The sequence below is a fragment of the Rhynchophorus ferrugineus genome, unplaced genomic scaffold (assembly GCF_030347505.1).
Source record: "Rhynchophorus ferrugineus isolate W39M unplaced genomic scaffold, kcgeb_rfMv2 rfM1, whole genome shotgun sequence".
In the NCBI taxonomy this organism is placed as follows: domain Eukaryota; kingdom Metazoa; phylum Arthropoda; class Insecta; order Coleoptera; family Curculionidae; genus Rhynchophorus; species Rhynchophorus ferrugineus.
In genome coordinates this window covers 46,182,970-46,199,471 of record NW_027472580.1, presented here as the reverse complement: position 1 = coordinate 46,199,471, position 16,502 = coordinate 46,182,970, and the positions used below count along the sequence as shown (strand labels likewise).

Below are 16,502 nucleotides of genomic sequence, written 5' to 3'. Positions count from 1 at the left end.
ATACAGCGGGAATGTTCCTATCGAATAGATGACGAACAAAAAGAAACGCTGGAGCCGTTCTATTAGGAAATTCCCTGCATCGCAAGAATCATAGTCGCTTGCGAGTTTCACGCCACCAGCACCTGTCTAGGGCCAGGCCGCGGCAGCAGCTGATCACCGGAATGAGAATTTGCGGCCTCTTGCAACGGCTCGTTATCCTGCAGGAACGAGAAGGCCGCGTGCGCGGGCTGCAGGCCTCCCCAGCATCCTGCGATGTGGAAGCACTGGCCCCCCCAGTGAACGGCGAAGTACGCGCAAAACGTCAGCGTAACCTTATGTCCTGTTTGTCGATATTTTTTTCCTGCTGAAAGTTGCAGACCATATTTTCGCAATAATAATTCCACTTCAATACGATATAAGGCTGAACGAAAACTGACGTCTGGGACCAAGACCAACACTTTTTCGAAGCTGTTTCTTATTGGGATAAACATTTCTACATCTAAGATAGAATTTATCAAATAACGAGTGATTAGTTAACATAGAATTTCATGGTAAACTAGTTTTAGCATTATCCAAGTAAGTATAATTTTTTTATTGTATCAATATTTTTAACAAATATTTTAATAAGGCGACTCTAAATATATACAGCATATTTTTAAGTAGAACTATTTCATTATATAATTTTTAAGTTACATTACTGCTGTGCCTAATAAAACATAACATAAGATATTTAAAAGTCAGATAATATAAGAAAACAATAATTTTCAAACGAATACTCATTAATTGTGTTCCTCAAGTCACCAACAGTTATACTTTAGTACAGCGTATAAAATATAGCAATTTTAATTAATTTTGAATTTGGAACCAATAACATAAATTAAATTATTTTTACAAATACTCAGTTTCATTAAAAAAAATATTTTCTCCAAGAGGATTAAACGGAAGTCTAAGAACTTGCTGTAGTTCAAGAGAAAACATATATTTCCTCCCCAGGCTTCTAGAAAACTCGAATATATTAATAAAAAAACAAAATTCAAGTAACATATATCAAAATATCTGAAGAACTTTTTAATTTTCATTATATTTAGTTTAATAGAATATTTTATTTAGCTAATTTAATACTTAACTTATAAGTATTTTATTAATAAGTTTTATTATATGTTGTATATACTAAAAGATAAATTCGATCATTACAAAGTTATGTTATCAGTTTAAATTGCGACGACGAACTCGATAATATCAATCTTCTGGTAATGGCACGATGATTTCCATGCTTCAATATCTACGTCTTACTCGCTTAATGTAATATATCTTAAGTATATACTTATAATGATTTAAATCATCTTCTAAAGGAAACATATTATTTTTATAGAGCTGATACCCAATATCTCAATATTTATTAAGTCTTAAAATTGAAAATTATGCAAGAAATATTGACATTTTTAAATAATGTGAGGAAATTAACAGATTTCTGTTAAGAAATTAATATTTAGATTCATATATATAAACGGAAGAAATGACAGTCAGAATGTCAGGTGCAATGTTTGGATTATACGACGTATACATCAAAACTTCTCAACCAAGCTCTTACAATTTTTAAGTGGTCATCAAATAATATGTTTTCGGGCTTATTATGACAGAAACAGAGCATCAGAGATGTTAACTCGACCTATCATACTTTTCATGCATGACCTATGTGAAACCCTTATATCGAGAATTTTTTTGTAACCAGCTATGTGCATATGGTTCAAATCAATTTTATAATTAATTCTTAAATCCATACCGATATCGACACTTCATCAGTTTTTCCAGAAATTGTACGACCAAAACGTGACTCTTTTACATTAACATTACCAGAACATAAAGCCAGAAGTAAGCGAACGATTTCCTCGTAGCAAATTTCGAAGTTTTTAACCTGATTTAACACAGTATTTTTGCCCTTGTTTGTTGTAATTATACTGCTAAATATTTTCTCAATATTTCGTTACTTTTCCCAGTTTTCAAACGCAACTTCAAACACAACTACGTTCAAAATACCACTATTTATAGGAATTTACATCTGAAAATATATTTAAGAGAAAAAGATTTTAATATAAGCCGGGATTAACATTTTATTTAATATACAGTCTTCAAACTTCTGTTAAGTAATGCATGCAAAAATATCCTTAAATGAATATATATCTTTGTATAAGCCGAAGGGTTCTAAACGGGGAAAACACGAAGGTAATTTATAAGTTGTTAGCGAAATTAAATGAAGGAACAATTAAATACGTTGACTGAATTTTAAAAAAAATTATTTCGTTATTTTTAGTTCCATAAGATGTTCTGATGTACAACGCCACGTACAATTCAATAAAAATTTTGTATAATTTTATACAGCTATTTCATTTTATTGTTAAAATATTAGTAAATAAACATTTCAAAACATTTTTGAGAAAAAATGTTACTTTTCGAAGTATTATCTATATCAGTGATAGACTATCACTTTTAATTTTTCCTCTTGCATTAGACAGTATATTTTTGGTACAATTTGAATTTCATATCGGAAAATTTGCATATTGACAAATTGGATTATTCGAGTGAATAAGATTTCTGAATAAGTGTTACACGACCAAACTATTGGAACAATTTATAATCAAAAGAGTCAATATCTAGTGAATACTACGAATGAGATAGGAATCCCAATTTATGCGTATCTGCATAGGCATCTGCCAATTTCGGAGCATATGATCGAACGATGTCATGTTAAATTTTCATTTAACGTAATATTATCGTTAAATAATCTGTTGATTTATATAAATACGTTGAAAACACTACATCAAACTTTTTCTGTGGGGAATAGATGATATTGCTCTTGTGCAATGTTGAGAAATATTTGAGTGATGTCTCAATTTCCATCCTTTTTTCCATCTCAAATTCTCAAAATTTTGACTCCGCAAACCTAAATCTAGACGTAGAAAAACTATTTCTCCTTAAAACGTTAAAGTAAATACAATACCCCCATATACATACTTACTGATTTTTTTTGCAGTATCTGTTAGACAATTTAGGCTTTGATCAACTTTGGTTTCAACAGAACAAACTAAACAAAAAAGCCACTAATTTAGGCTTATATCATTTGAATAAATCATAATTAAATAATATTGAAGGGTATTCAAAAAGAAATTTCAAAAAGCAATATATTTATATTGTTTTTATGTTTCAATATATCTCAATAAAATAAAATATAAATAAAAAGATAAAATTTAAAAGAGAGAATACTGGATATGAATGTAGTCACTAAAATGTTCTAGCAATATAATATTAAAATTCACAGTTCTAGATATTATAAGAAATATTTATTTAAATAAAGTATCATATAACATACCCTATTTATGCGCAAGGGAAATATTAATCCAAAGATTATTATGTTACAGTTGAGTTGAATAAATTGGCTTTATTTACATAAAAATTTCATTTCATTTTTATAGATATCATATAAGAAGAAGCTCAATATTGTCTTTCAATACTTTTCTAAATATCAAAATGACTGCAATTATCATTTTTATTCTTAAAGTAAAATTATATTACATTGAAGCTTAACTCTTTAAACAGTTAGTTAAACAAATTATAATTCTTTAATGTATTTTATTATAATAACATTAACAGCACTATTGATTGTCTATTGTCAAAAGTAAGTGTCAGAGTAATAAAATCAGAGAAGGTCAAATAATTTCTGGACCATTACATTAAATCTGACATCCGCCAGTTCGTAGATCTAGTGCCCTAGGCCCCAATTAAACAATCAAATATTGAGTATTAAAAAACAGAATCTAAATATATATAAAAATAAGTATATATTTACCTGAAATATTAATTGCCGTTTCTTATCATAAAAATTAACTTGAGTCTCCGAAGAATACTTGCATAATACCGTTAGCCTTCGGCTGTAAACACTTTATCGAAAAAAATAACACCATTCATGTTGAAATAACTAGGACAGGGCCTGGATGAAAGATAGCCCATAAATGTAAAACACCTCATTTTTACAGAAGAATATAAGCTTTTACAAAGTTCCCTTTTTCACCTTACAAACGCCTTTCTCATGGAAATTATAATACGCAATGTTATTTTTAGAATAGATATTCATACTTTTATGATAAGTAATGGCGATTAGAAATATTATTCAACAAAAATTGAGATAATCCATCATACTAAAAATTATGTAATATATTTAATCCTTAAATTATTCAATAGTCACAAAGTAACAACATCTGAATATACTTCAACTGTCTAATCAATATATGTCCTGTTATTATTACAACTAAGTAATTTTATCTACTAATTCTTTAAATGATTAAATTATTTAATTTTTTTTTGCCTAGGACTGATTACTATAACTTTGCTGAAAACAAGCTCGTATTTTTCATTTTCTAAATAAATGTCTTTACTAATACTTTTTAAACACAAAACGCTTTTGCAAAATTAAATAAGACATATAACTGAATTACCGTTTTAATTAACAAAAACTTGCTGTTTGTAAAAACAAGATTATAAGATCTGCGTTTTAATGACGTTTCCAATAATCTTTGTAAAATGGTGTTAAGTCTGTTTATTAACCTTGTTTTCGTCTCTTTCTGTATTAAAAAAGTGTGTACTAAATTTTTTTGTGCTTTCTTTCTAAATTAAATTTTGTTAGGTTGAATATACTTTTAATAATGTATCTAATAGTAGTATCTATGTATTAATATACCTATGTTTAATAATATATATCTATGCGTCACCAAGTTATATTTGTGAATTTTTTAATTATATTTGATATTTAGTTTAATGTAAATACATCAAATAAAAACTGAAATATTTCTTAGAATTATTTTAAAAATAAAAGAAAGGAAATCATCGGTGACAATATTTTGTTTTGCTGAAAATATTATGCTTTCGCTTTCGCGGAATTCAAATGTTATCTTTTGCTATCCATGCGATTTAAAAAGGTTGCCAAGAAAATTTACATATTTACCATAATCTTAGTGACGTCTTTTAAGGAAATTGTATTTGTCTCTGCCCCATTTTTTGTACGCAAATCTTTTACATACTATAATTTATGAATCATTTTTATGAGTGGTGTTAACTCATGATACGCACGTGCTTGTTTTAGAAATACTCTGGTATATCCTACATTACATATCTTGTATGCGTGACACTAAATAAATTATAATTCTGTTTAAATATGTCAGTTTTAAATTGCAATCATTTTTATAAAGTAAATATCGCATAATATTAAACCCATATTTTATATTCCATATATTAACATGTATGCCGTTGTCAACATATTTTATGGAATATTTATTATATGCTCCTTTAGCATATTGTTTAATGTTCGAAGTTTTGTCATATTATAAGAAAATCTTTATTCTTTCTTACTAATAGATTTGTTTTAAGTGGGAACTCGAAACACACTTCCACAACAGTTCTGTTCATTATGTTCATACCAATTCATAGCTTCTTAATTTTATTATTAGCCTTTTATTTTAAAACCATGATGATAGATTCAAGTCTCATTCATAGTGAGGATACCTTTTTTATCATTTATCATAATGTGCATCAAATATTGCTGTACACCCGGTATATTTTTCTTATTACTTAATAAAAGAGCTAGAATTTTTAATAATGCTAAGACTGTAGAACTTCAACATAGAACAACTATAGATTTAACTATATATATATATATATATATATATATATATATATATATATATATATATATATATATATATATATATATATATTTATATATATATATATTTATATATAATAAGATTTTTCCTCTTTATAGACTATAAGGTATACACTCTGGTGCAGCTTGTGTAAAAATTGCTGGAGAATAATAAAAAGCTTTGATACATCTAGGATTACTTTTCTACTGCTACCACTCTAGAGTAAAGATGCATATAAACAATGCTTAATAGACCATTGATTGGACACCGTCAACTTCATTCCTTTCCCACGAATCTAACTAAGAAAGCTTTATGACAAATATAAAGATGCAACACAAAAACAAAAAGAACAAGTGTTTACAGTAAATACGTAAATCCCAAAATCTTGAAAAATAGGTTCAATATGTTTTAACTGAGCGTAACCTAGGTCAAAAGTATGTTTCTTAAGTCAAATCAAAAGTATCAAAAAATCTAAGTATATTACTTGGGATAATAACAGATATAAAAAGTGTCAAGACATCAAAGTCGAAACATGACATCCTCCTCTTGACATCCTCCACCATAACCGATCTATTAACCACTTGGTCCCATCTGACTACCACTTATTCCGATTAATGTAGCATGAATTAATATCCATAAATACTTCAAAATTCTCAATAATATGCGTTAATTGATCAGTTAGTTATTTGCCTTGAAACCTGTTAGTTTTATTATCAAAGGCAATCTCAATCAAAGACAATATCATAAGTTAGTTAAGGAATTACAAGAAACAATGACAAATATTTTCAAAATTAAGTTCATTATTATAAAACGTTTAAATGAAATAAATGTAATAAAAATTTAAAAAGCAACAATTGTATCAATCATACACCTAATATGTTGAGTTCTGTATACTAACCCAGTGAAGTTCTAGGTGAGTAATGAGTAAAAAGACAACAGTTTTCTAAACAGGAATATAATCTTTATAGCTTACTTGATGTTATCGAACTAATAAGCTTAGAACTATAGCAGTAAAACTAAAAAGTAAACCAATTTTACGAGTGTAGCCATATGGAGTGGATTAATACTAACACATTGTGGTTAAAAACAATTACTAGGATATTACAACACATTTAACTATGTTATATAAATTAATGAAAGTTTTTTATCTCCTAATCTGCCGCACTGTTACTACAATTCAAGAGAGAAAAAAGATTAGCAAATAAGCAAATTTTATTAAATACGCTTAAAACTAAGTTGCAACATCATTTAATGGTAGTTTCAGATGCTCGATAATTTTAAAGAGATAAAATAAGTTTATTAACCACTGTAATAATCTGTTTAACTGAACTAGGCCACTAATAATATATTTGCCATTACATTTTACAATGACTACAATAGTAATAGATTAAATATATTTTAGATATTATGGATCATTGTATATTTATTGTATTATTACTGTAAATTGTCTATATTAATTTTAATATCAAATTTCATATGCATGTCCAGAAAGTTTGGAAATATATTGCAGTATGCAGATGAAGCTAATGAATATTCAGAGACATCAAATACACAATACACTTCTATTTGTACAATAAGCGTAATACTATTAATTTAAAGAAGTGTTTAAAATATGTTGCGTGTTAATACTGTAGAAATTCATAGTTACAATGAATTTATTTTAAAAGTCGGAAGATAGTAACACTGTGCTTAATTAATATACATTCAAAAATGAAAGTAAACTCTCAACTATATAGTTTATAATAGTTCGTTCAGTTTAACAATGAAGTGCCTTTCAAAGTAAATGGGACATCTCACAAATTAAAATATATGTTATTCATTTAACAAAGCTTATTTGTTTATGTCGTTGAGTATGTAAAATGACTCCTTTATATTCTCTGTTAGGATAACTTTGAGAATTTTTATGAAAACCAAAAAAAGAAAAAAGCAATTCCATGTTGCTAACAGACGTAATAATAAACATGTTAAATTAAATTATAATCCTGTAATTTTTACAAAATACCACTCATTTCAGACAGTCATCAGCGTGTTAGATGTAACAAAATGTATCATTTTCAAAAAGTTTAAATTTGTTTTAAAAAGTTTTAATTATTTAAGAAACATATTTCATATTAGATGGATATGCGATTATCAGTGATCGTCGCCTGTCGATGAAAACATCAAGAAACTACAGCCACTTATAATCAATTATAGTCAACCTATCCTAATAAAATAAAACACTTGATCTCCCGAGACTCTTCCTTATATTCAATGTTAATATATTTTATCATTGCTACACGGCCAAAGGAATTGAATTCAGAGGTATAACAAGTAAGCCGTTATACTCACCAGATGTAATCCCATTTTACATCACTCCGAAAAATTCTGTACAATTGTCGCTTCGGGCTAGTTGTTTTAGATTGATTGTATCCATAAAATAAAATGTGTCGAGGGAACCTCAGGCATATCGAAGAAGCGCTTATAAAAACTGTTCCAAAACTGAAAAAATGCTGGCATATGTATTATATAAAATAAGGCCTACTCTAAAATGAAGACGAAAGTATGACAACTAACAATAAATTGAAAATTTTATACAATTTTTTCATTTCTATTCCCAAGCAACATGTATGTGATAATAAGCATATAGCATGTGATATTTGTAAATAAAGCTATAAGGATAATTAATGATTTACTGGAGAGACTGACGCTATATAATCAACTATACTTATTCAAACTGTCGGTACACCCCCCAGTTAATTTTTGTTTGGGTTTTGGCTTGAAACTAGAAAACAAAAAGCTCATGTACATCCAGCCGGGAAAACTTGTCCTTGAATTGGTAAGTTTAATTAGGTTATGTAGACTATATCCACTAAAACATCTTTTCGCGGATCTTTTGACCTCAGCTAACATTTCTTCGGGTTGAGGGTGGCACCCACAACTGAATAACCTTTAAGGGGCTTGGTAGCCTAGCTAGAGCTTAGTCTATGCATCTAGCTGCGGAAAAAGTGGATTTAATGACGACCAAGAAATGTCCCCGAAACCATGAGAGAGGGGCTGAAAAAGCGATTATTGTTTTTTTTTAGAAATACACAAGTATGATTTTATTTCGATTGCATGGTACTATAAGTGAAGGGTATTCATGTATACGATTAAAATAAAGATAGCATTATTTATCAGTTAGTATCTAGAAATACTACTAGAAACAGCATGGTGTATTTGCAATGAGCTTTAGTGTAAACGGTCATCGACTAGCCAAGAACCTCCAAACAAAAAGTGGTGAAGCATGTGAAAGAGTATTCTATATCCATACCAAGCGGTACAGATGAAAGCCAAAATGTCCAAATTTAAAGGCGCTAATACATCACTCAATCAAAACTCACCTTTAGTCAATATAGAATCTCAGATTCTTTACAAAGGGATGGTTCATTAAAGCAACTCTTCAAATCCAAAAACCCCACAATGGGAATGTGTCCCATCAATTAGAATGCAGAATAAATCTAAATATATAAAAATCACAATAGTCTCGAGTTCACACAATTTTAAAACTTAGGTTCGTCTACAACCAGAGCTACGGTGATAAATGCACTTACCAAATCTCGCACAGTCATCATAGGCTTCTCGTATCAATTCCAACAGAAGAAATTAACAAAGACTTTGTCCCTTAAAGATCATCTAAAATTCATAACAATGGGGAAATAAAGCTGAAAAACCCATGCCACAGGTCCAAACAACAATCCCAAAAGCAGAAAAGTACTTATTTAAAGTCAAACAAATCTTCCATCAAGAAGTAAAAATAGATGCCTAGGAATTAAACAGCATAGTAGTCTAGTGCTACAATTGGCATAGCTATAGGTCACTGCAACTCACTGCAAAGCCACATCATCAGCGGTAACCCACGCACTGCCAACATCATGAATTGCAAAAGTAGGCTAATTATGATAGAAAACTGGCTACAGGGCCACCAAGTCTAGCTCAATCCCCAAGACTAGAAACTAGAAAGTATTTAGAAGCGGTAATATTAAAAGCCTCCTAGTTTAGTGATCGAAAAATAGTTAAACGACGAAAAAAAACAAATCAAGCCAACGATCATCAAAGTACAAACAAGAATAAGCATTATAAAATGAAGCCACGTCAGACTAAATCTATAGGAAATATTTTTTCAATTTATTGTTATTATGGTATGAAACATATATTATATTAATAATAATGACAGCTATTAACAATATAAAGATAATAAATTACTTAATAAATAAAGTTCGAAAACCGAGACGAACATTAACGGCTATTAATAATATAAAAACAACGATTAATAAATACAGACATCTATATATCACATGATATTTAGTATTTAATCAATTACTTAATAAATAACAATTTTAACCATATTAACTTAACAAACATTTATAATAGAGTTAACTACTGCCGAGCCGAGATGAAATTCTACATTAAACAATTTTCGCATGCGTTTTTAGCCTTTCGAAACTAACTATTAATGAGACTACTCTATCAAATCTGAAAACGGTCGAGCATTACGTCCCGAAAGCAATTCAATGCCGTATTAAACATGACACTTCCCTGCTCTGAAAGCGTTATTAGTTTAGAGATTTAGGGAATTGTAGATACTTCACGGCATATTTAAAATAAATGAGACGTTTTTACAACGCCATTTTTCAGACTGAACGGGAACATTTATCGGTAAAAAGATTTTTCTAAATTTCTGTTTTCTATGTCTAACAATGCGAAAAATATCGGCAGTAATCGATGTTGAAACAGCGATGGTTTTGGAATAATTTATGTAAGTTGCGGTTTATATATAGTATAATATAATTTGCAGAAAAAAACAAAATTTTTAATCTGTTTGAATAATTAAATCAACAAGCAACAAGTATAATCCATTTAATAGTCATAAAGTGTCCATATATGATTGGAATTGGATCAGCATTAACATTGACATAATTCTACATTTTTTCCTATAATTTTTACTATCTCAACGATTGCATACAATTAACTGTATATACTTTTAAGAACTTGATGTTCATCAAATACATCATAAAAAATCTTTAATAAAAATTGATAACTTCTTCTAAAAATTATGTATCACTAGAATAATTTCTTTGCTAAGATATATAAGCTATATGTGTGTTTCATAACTAAATTTATTTTCACTTAATGATTTATAAAACAAATACAAAATGTTTTGTATTACTACCTATTTAAGTATCCCTGTGAGTATATTTTTATGTTAATATTTATTTTTAATTTCTTGTTAGTGTCTTTCATTCTTTTAACAGTTAATATTATTTTAATATATAATGATAATATTTTTAATTTTATAATTTTTTTAAATAAATAAGGTCAGATTAACTTCTAGACTAAAAGCTAATGAATAAATTCAAATTAATGATTAAATAATGTTGTTCTATATTAGAGTCGCCTTTTGACCAACTAGGTTTTATTTACAGTATGGAAGGTATACTCCAAAACACGGTCCATGGCATTAAAAATCTGGTTAGAGAGTCTCAAATCTGAAAAGCAGCTTTCAACTCTAGCAACTTTCATTTCAGAAGACTCCCCTTGGTCTTACCTAGCCTGGCCTAAATTTTTGTTTCGAACAAATCTTCAAATATAAATATATAACTATGAATTAGGTATATAGATTCAAAGCGGTTGTTACTTTTAAAATTTTAAAATTTCATAATATCTTCAAAAGAACAAAACTATTATTCAAACAGACCGTGTGCCTTTGTTTTAACCTCTTCATTATCATGTAACAAGATTACTCTGTCAAGCTCTAAAGAGTAAGCAAATACTTGCTAAGTTTAGCAGCAATACTTTCCAACAGCTCCTCCGATTATGAGTTTTCATATTATTTTATTGCTCGGAGACGATCTTTTTCTTCAACGTGAAAATAAGAATTACACTTCTGGAACAATTTCTAGCGCATTATTTTACTGATATATTGTAAGTGTGTTAGTAAAACATCATATGTCTCTATTATCTTGTTATGTGTTTTGAGAAGGACGCAAGACATTATATTTTGATGTAAAAGCAATGCCTAACATCTAAAAGGTATGTTCCAATAATAAAAGACAAAGACAACTTATATCATACATGTATTTATTATAGAAATATAATCAAATTATTAAAAAAATTGGTTGTACTATTATTTAGTATCGACATACACACACAGAAACATAGAAAGGAAATCCAGCGACTCATCCGCGTAAAGGTATGTTATTTCCTAAAAAGCTCACGAGGCTGACTAGCCTATGGCACATACATTTACTCATTCACTTAATATTCATGAGCAATATATTTTGTCCCTTTACAAGTCATTTTTCACATTTTAAGCCACTTTTTAATAATTAATTGGTAAAGACACGTAAAAACACATCAATCAATAAGTTGTGAACGTAACATATAGATGACGCCTCCTACTAATCTTCCTAAATCTAACCTAGTAATAGTAGTAATAGATTGCCAGAAAATTCTAACGACACATTAAAATTTGATGACCACCTGGTATTTGCTTTAAAAATTATACTGGTTTTAGTGAAGCAAATTTTGTTTTGTTTTTGTTTAAAGCAAAAATTGCTTTACCAATCTATAGTTACCCTGTGACTATTGGCAGATAGCGGATCTCAAAACAATGCTCAGATAGAAAAAGTTTTCTTCAGATAAAAAACATGGAACGTAAGTACGAAGAGGTATAGAAAATAGAGGAGTGCTAGGATACATGTATAATGCTTTAAAGGGAGTATCTTGATGAATAGTTTTGAAATTGGTCTAAAAGCTTTTGTTTAATTAGTTAGTATCAATATGTTTAAAAGTATTGACAAATGCTAGTTAGCCAGTGCATAATCTTCTTATAATAATTACGTTTAAAAACAACAAATATTTGCAATATACTCTACAAAAGTCCTCTAAAGAAAATATTGTATTATACAGTAATTTACATCTTTAAAAAACAAAGTAACATCGTACCAAGAAACATACGGATATATCGAAATTGTACGTGGGCATCAGGTGGCGAAGGAAAACATAGAACATCGTAAAATGAATGTTTTAAAAGGTGGCGTTGCGGCACATCTCGAACATTTTACCATGCGGATGCTGTAACCAGCTTATATCCAACCCTAATGTCGGAATATAAGCCTATAAACGATAAATTCCCTTTTTTCGAATGCAATAAATACCCACCATCCCTATTGTAATAGCTGGTAAACCCTATTTGATTGGAAAAGTGAAATAAACGTTGAATAATGTATTAAAGATTCATGAGCATTGATTTGGTAACAAAATTACATATCCCATTTCCCGGATCTTTTTAACGTTTTATTTGTATCAGCGTCCCCGGATAATACTCGGGCGACTTTTTTTAAAGTCATTTTCTAAACGTTAAAAAATAAATATTGCCTTCAATCTTGAAAGATTTTACCATGATATTTTTTAAATAAAAAATGTTATAATACGAAGAAATGTATTTTTATTATAATAGTATTATACATTAAATTTCACGAAATTTTTCAGTATATACACTATTGTTTGGTAAAAACAATGGTAAGTTGAAAAATAATGTACCTAGTAAATATAATATAATTAGTACAGTAAAATATCACCCTTAAGCTTCAAAATCATATATTTATTATCCAGTTGCCGTTTTGTTTATCGTGTTTACCTTCTGTTTAGATAAGTTGTCAATTTTGCTTTTAAATATTTAATAGTGTGGATTTTGATATCAATCACAAATAACAACTTGGAGGGCTAAAAAAGTTCGAAGATAATGAAATGCAAGTGTAATTTAATTACTGGCTAGGCCAAAAGAAGAGTTTTTTGTGTTGCATTGTATTGTCATTAATCATGTAATGAAAATATAAATAAAGTAATGTAATCACTATATTGTGATTAGCCATGGAAAGTGATCTACTATTACAATCGCAGTCGTAAAGTGATACAAGTAGTAGCTGAACAGTAAATAATACTGTTACTTCAGATATCTACCGACGTTGATTAAACAAATTGAAAAATAACCACAAAATGATATAATCAATATTTTCACAAACTATTCCAAAAACTTGGGCATTGCAATTCAGCAGTTCAACGTCTGTAGACTGCAAGCTGCTGTTATCAAGCAACACTGGCCCGACATTTTTCAGGCGTCTTAAATATCTCGTTGAACTTGGGATGGGATGAATTCTCATGTGCAGCATATTCACCAGGCTTCCATCACTCGACATATATAAACTGATAAATCGGCTAAATTGATAGAGAGCAATCGGCAATATAAATTACTAAAAATAGATTGCTTTTCCTTAGTCTGGCTAAAGCTTTATATAGTGACAAATTATGAAATAATAGCGAGGAAAATAGTAAACCTAATAATTTTATTTCCGCATACAAAGTGTCATTGTCACTGCCGTCAATAGTTTCACTATCAAAAACATCTACATGGTTGTTGGTTGTCAAATATTTAGGTATAATATGTATAAAAAATGTTGAATACTAATTAAAACTACTAGCAACTATTATCAAACCGCGATTAGAATATACAATGTATTGAACATTGAAGATAATTTCTCGACACTGACCGTTTAATACCTTAACACGGTTTATATTTCATACAAATGCAGATATTTTTTGATTAGTACATCGATTCGATAAGGTGAAAATTACGTGAAAAATAATGACATGTACGTCAAATATGACATAACTATGTGTCATAGAATAAAGAAAGTTAGAAGCGCATCTCTTATATTAAAATTGGTTCTAAGTTACGCTCGGAATCACCGTGTGAGGGCACTTACGCATGCGCCGTATGACGTTTAGAGGGAATTTTAAAAATTTGAGCGGAAAATTTAAAAATATATAATAAAAAATTTTAGCGAAAAATTAAAAAAAAATCTTTTAATTTTACTGGGAAAATAAAAAAATAAATATATTTAAATATATTTTATTGATATATTACAATTATATTAATTTTTCTTGGCCATAAAGACATTGATATAATCACAGAGATATCTCCTCTACTGAAAACACGTAATCCACTGATATTATCTTCTCTCTAATATTTAAAACAAACCTAAAACAAACATTAAAATAAGGTAATATAACTATTAATGGTTCTGTTGTATTATTTTTTAGAATCAACTAAATTAATCAAACCTACCTATATTGAGGTACGTTTTATCAAATACGGCAACTGCAGTTCGGTCTATACAGTCAAGTTTCTAAACTAACGACCAAAATTAGAGGTTACTACTCCAGCAGCAAAAAGGAACCTTATTCGGTATCTGTATTAATGTTCTTCTAGAAGGCAAGAAGAATATCTTCGATAACAGTTTATATCCTCTGCCACTGCATTTCAATAAGGATAAAGCCATTATTTTTTCATCCAACCTCAAACGAAATTGATGGGACAGGCTGTGTTATTTGTAAATGAACATATAAATTTCAAGCTAGAACCTCCATTCTCTAATAATAAACATAAGTTCCTAATCTTGTAGTAAAGGTAAAGAATCTCAGTAAATATTGCTTAATTATTTCAATGCAATAAATCATTATTATTTAACAACATACTTACTATTTAAATTACTAGTAGGAATTACATCTTGTTTCAGCCATGGCTTTCCACATTTTGGTCTATAGTCTTCATCTTTAAAATGATTACAAACTTTCCTGGACCTACATAGGAGATCATAAGAGATCCCCTTAAAGTTTTTTTCTAATAAATTAAAATACACAGAATAATCTAAAGTAATTGTCAAATATATATAAAAACACATACCGAAAAACTTAACGTAAATAAACAATACAAATTATATCACCTAAAAATGACCATTAACTGCTTAGGTTATAATTATTAATACCGAGGCCGAACGAGAAACACACATATAGCTGTTGCATTTTTCATTTACATTTGGCTGCGTAACGGGGATTCCGAAAAGCTTAAACGTGGGACCCGATTTTTCCATATAACTTTCACTTCTAAATTTTTTAATTCTATTCTATGTGTTAACGGTAATTTAGAATCATCTAATTGCGGCCGAGTAAACCTTTACCAAGAACAGAGTTGAAATACGTAGTGATAGTTTATGGTAAAGCATACTTTATAAATATATGTTGCATGTATTATTATTTTGTCATAAATTTTCTGCACGAGAACTTTTTTTACCTACCCACTACGATCTGGAAATAGATAATGGTACCAAAAAATCAGTTACAATTGAAGAAATAACGATAGTTTGTCAATATCGTAAGGCACTAAAATACAACGGGGAATCTATTGGGTTATGTTGTGCCGGTGGTAAAGTAGAATTGCCACAATTGGTTCCACTACCAGATCCGTCATGTTCATTAGTTTCTGGGATGGGAAATGTTCTAATCACTTCTTGGGCGACATTCAAAAATATAATAGGTGTTTCTAAATGATATCGTTTGGCGCAACACATATTACATAGGATAAATTCATATTTATTGTGACGATTTAATCAAAATATTCCAAATATTATTGGATCGGATGCTATCTGACAGCCATGATATCGTCATCCGGCATGACAAAACACCCACCGATGAGCATGGGAGGAGGTTTAATTCGTCGATAATGGACGAAGTGGCTATTGTTATTATAGGAGAAAACTTATAAGATAAGCGTAGGTAATACGAAGTTCACCGATTGATCTAGCTAGCAATATTTAATTTAATTTCGCTTTTTATTGCAATTTTTAGAAGAAATAAGTGGATTTTAATTTTGTCATAATGTTTCATTCCTGCATTCAAGAGAAAACTAAATGGTTACAAAAACGTGGATCCATCCACCGAAATATAAAAAAAGTAGATATCAGCTAAAATATG

The 16,502-nt window shown here is 29.2% G+C and overlaps 1 protein-coding gene across 6 annotated transcripts in view; it reads left to right on the top strand.

Moving 5' to 3' along the window:
• The first annotated feature begins 274 nt into the window (after positions 1–274).
• The window catches only part of LOC143197764 (uncharacterized), a 108,643-nt gene continuing 92,415 nt past the window's right edge, over positions 275–16,502 (top strand). For 5 of the 6 annotated variants that reach the window (XM_076406534.1, XM_076406506.1, XM_076406498.1 and 2 more), the window contains exon 1: positions 275–555. The gene's annotated coding sequence lies outside the window, so the exon portion shown is untranslated. The remainder of the gene's footprint in view (positions 556–16,502) is intronic. The other variant, XM_076406517.1, reaches the window with a different exon arrangement.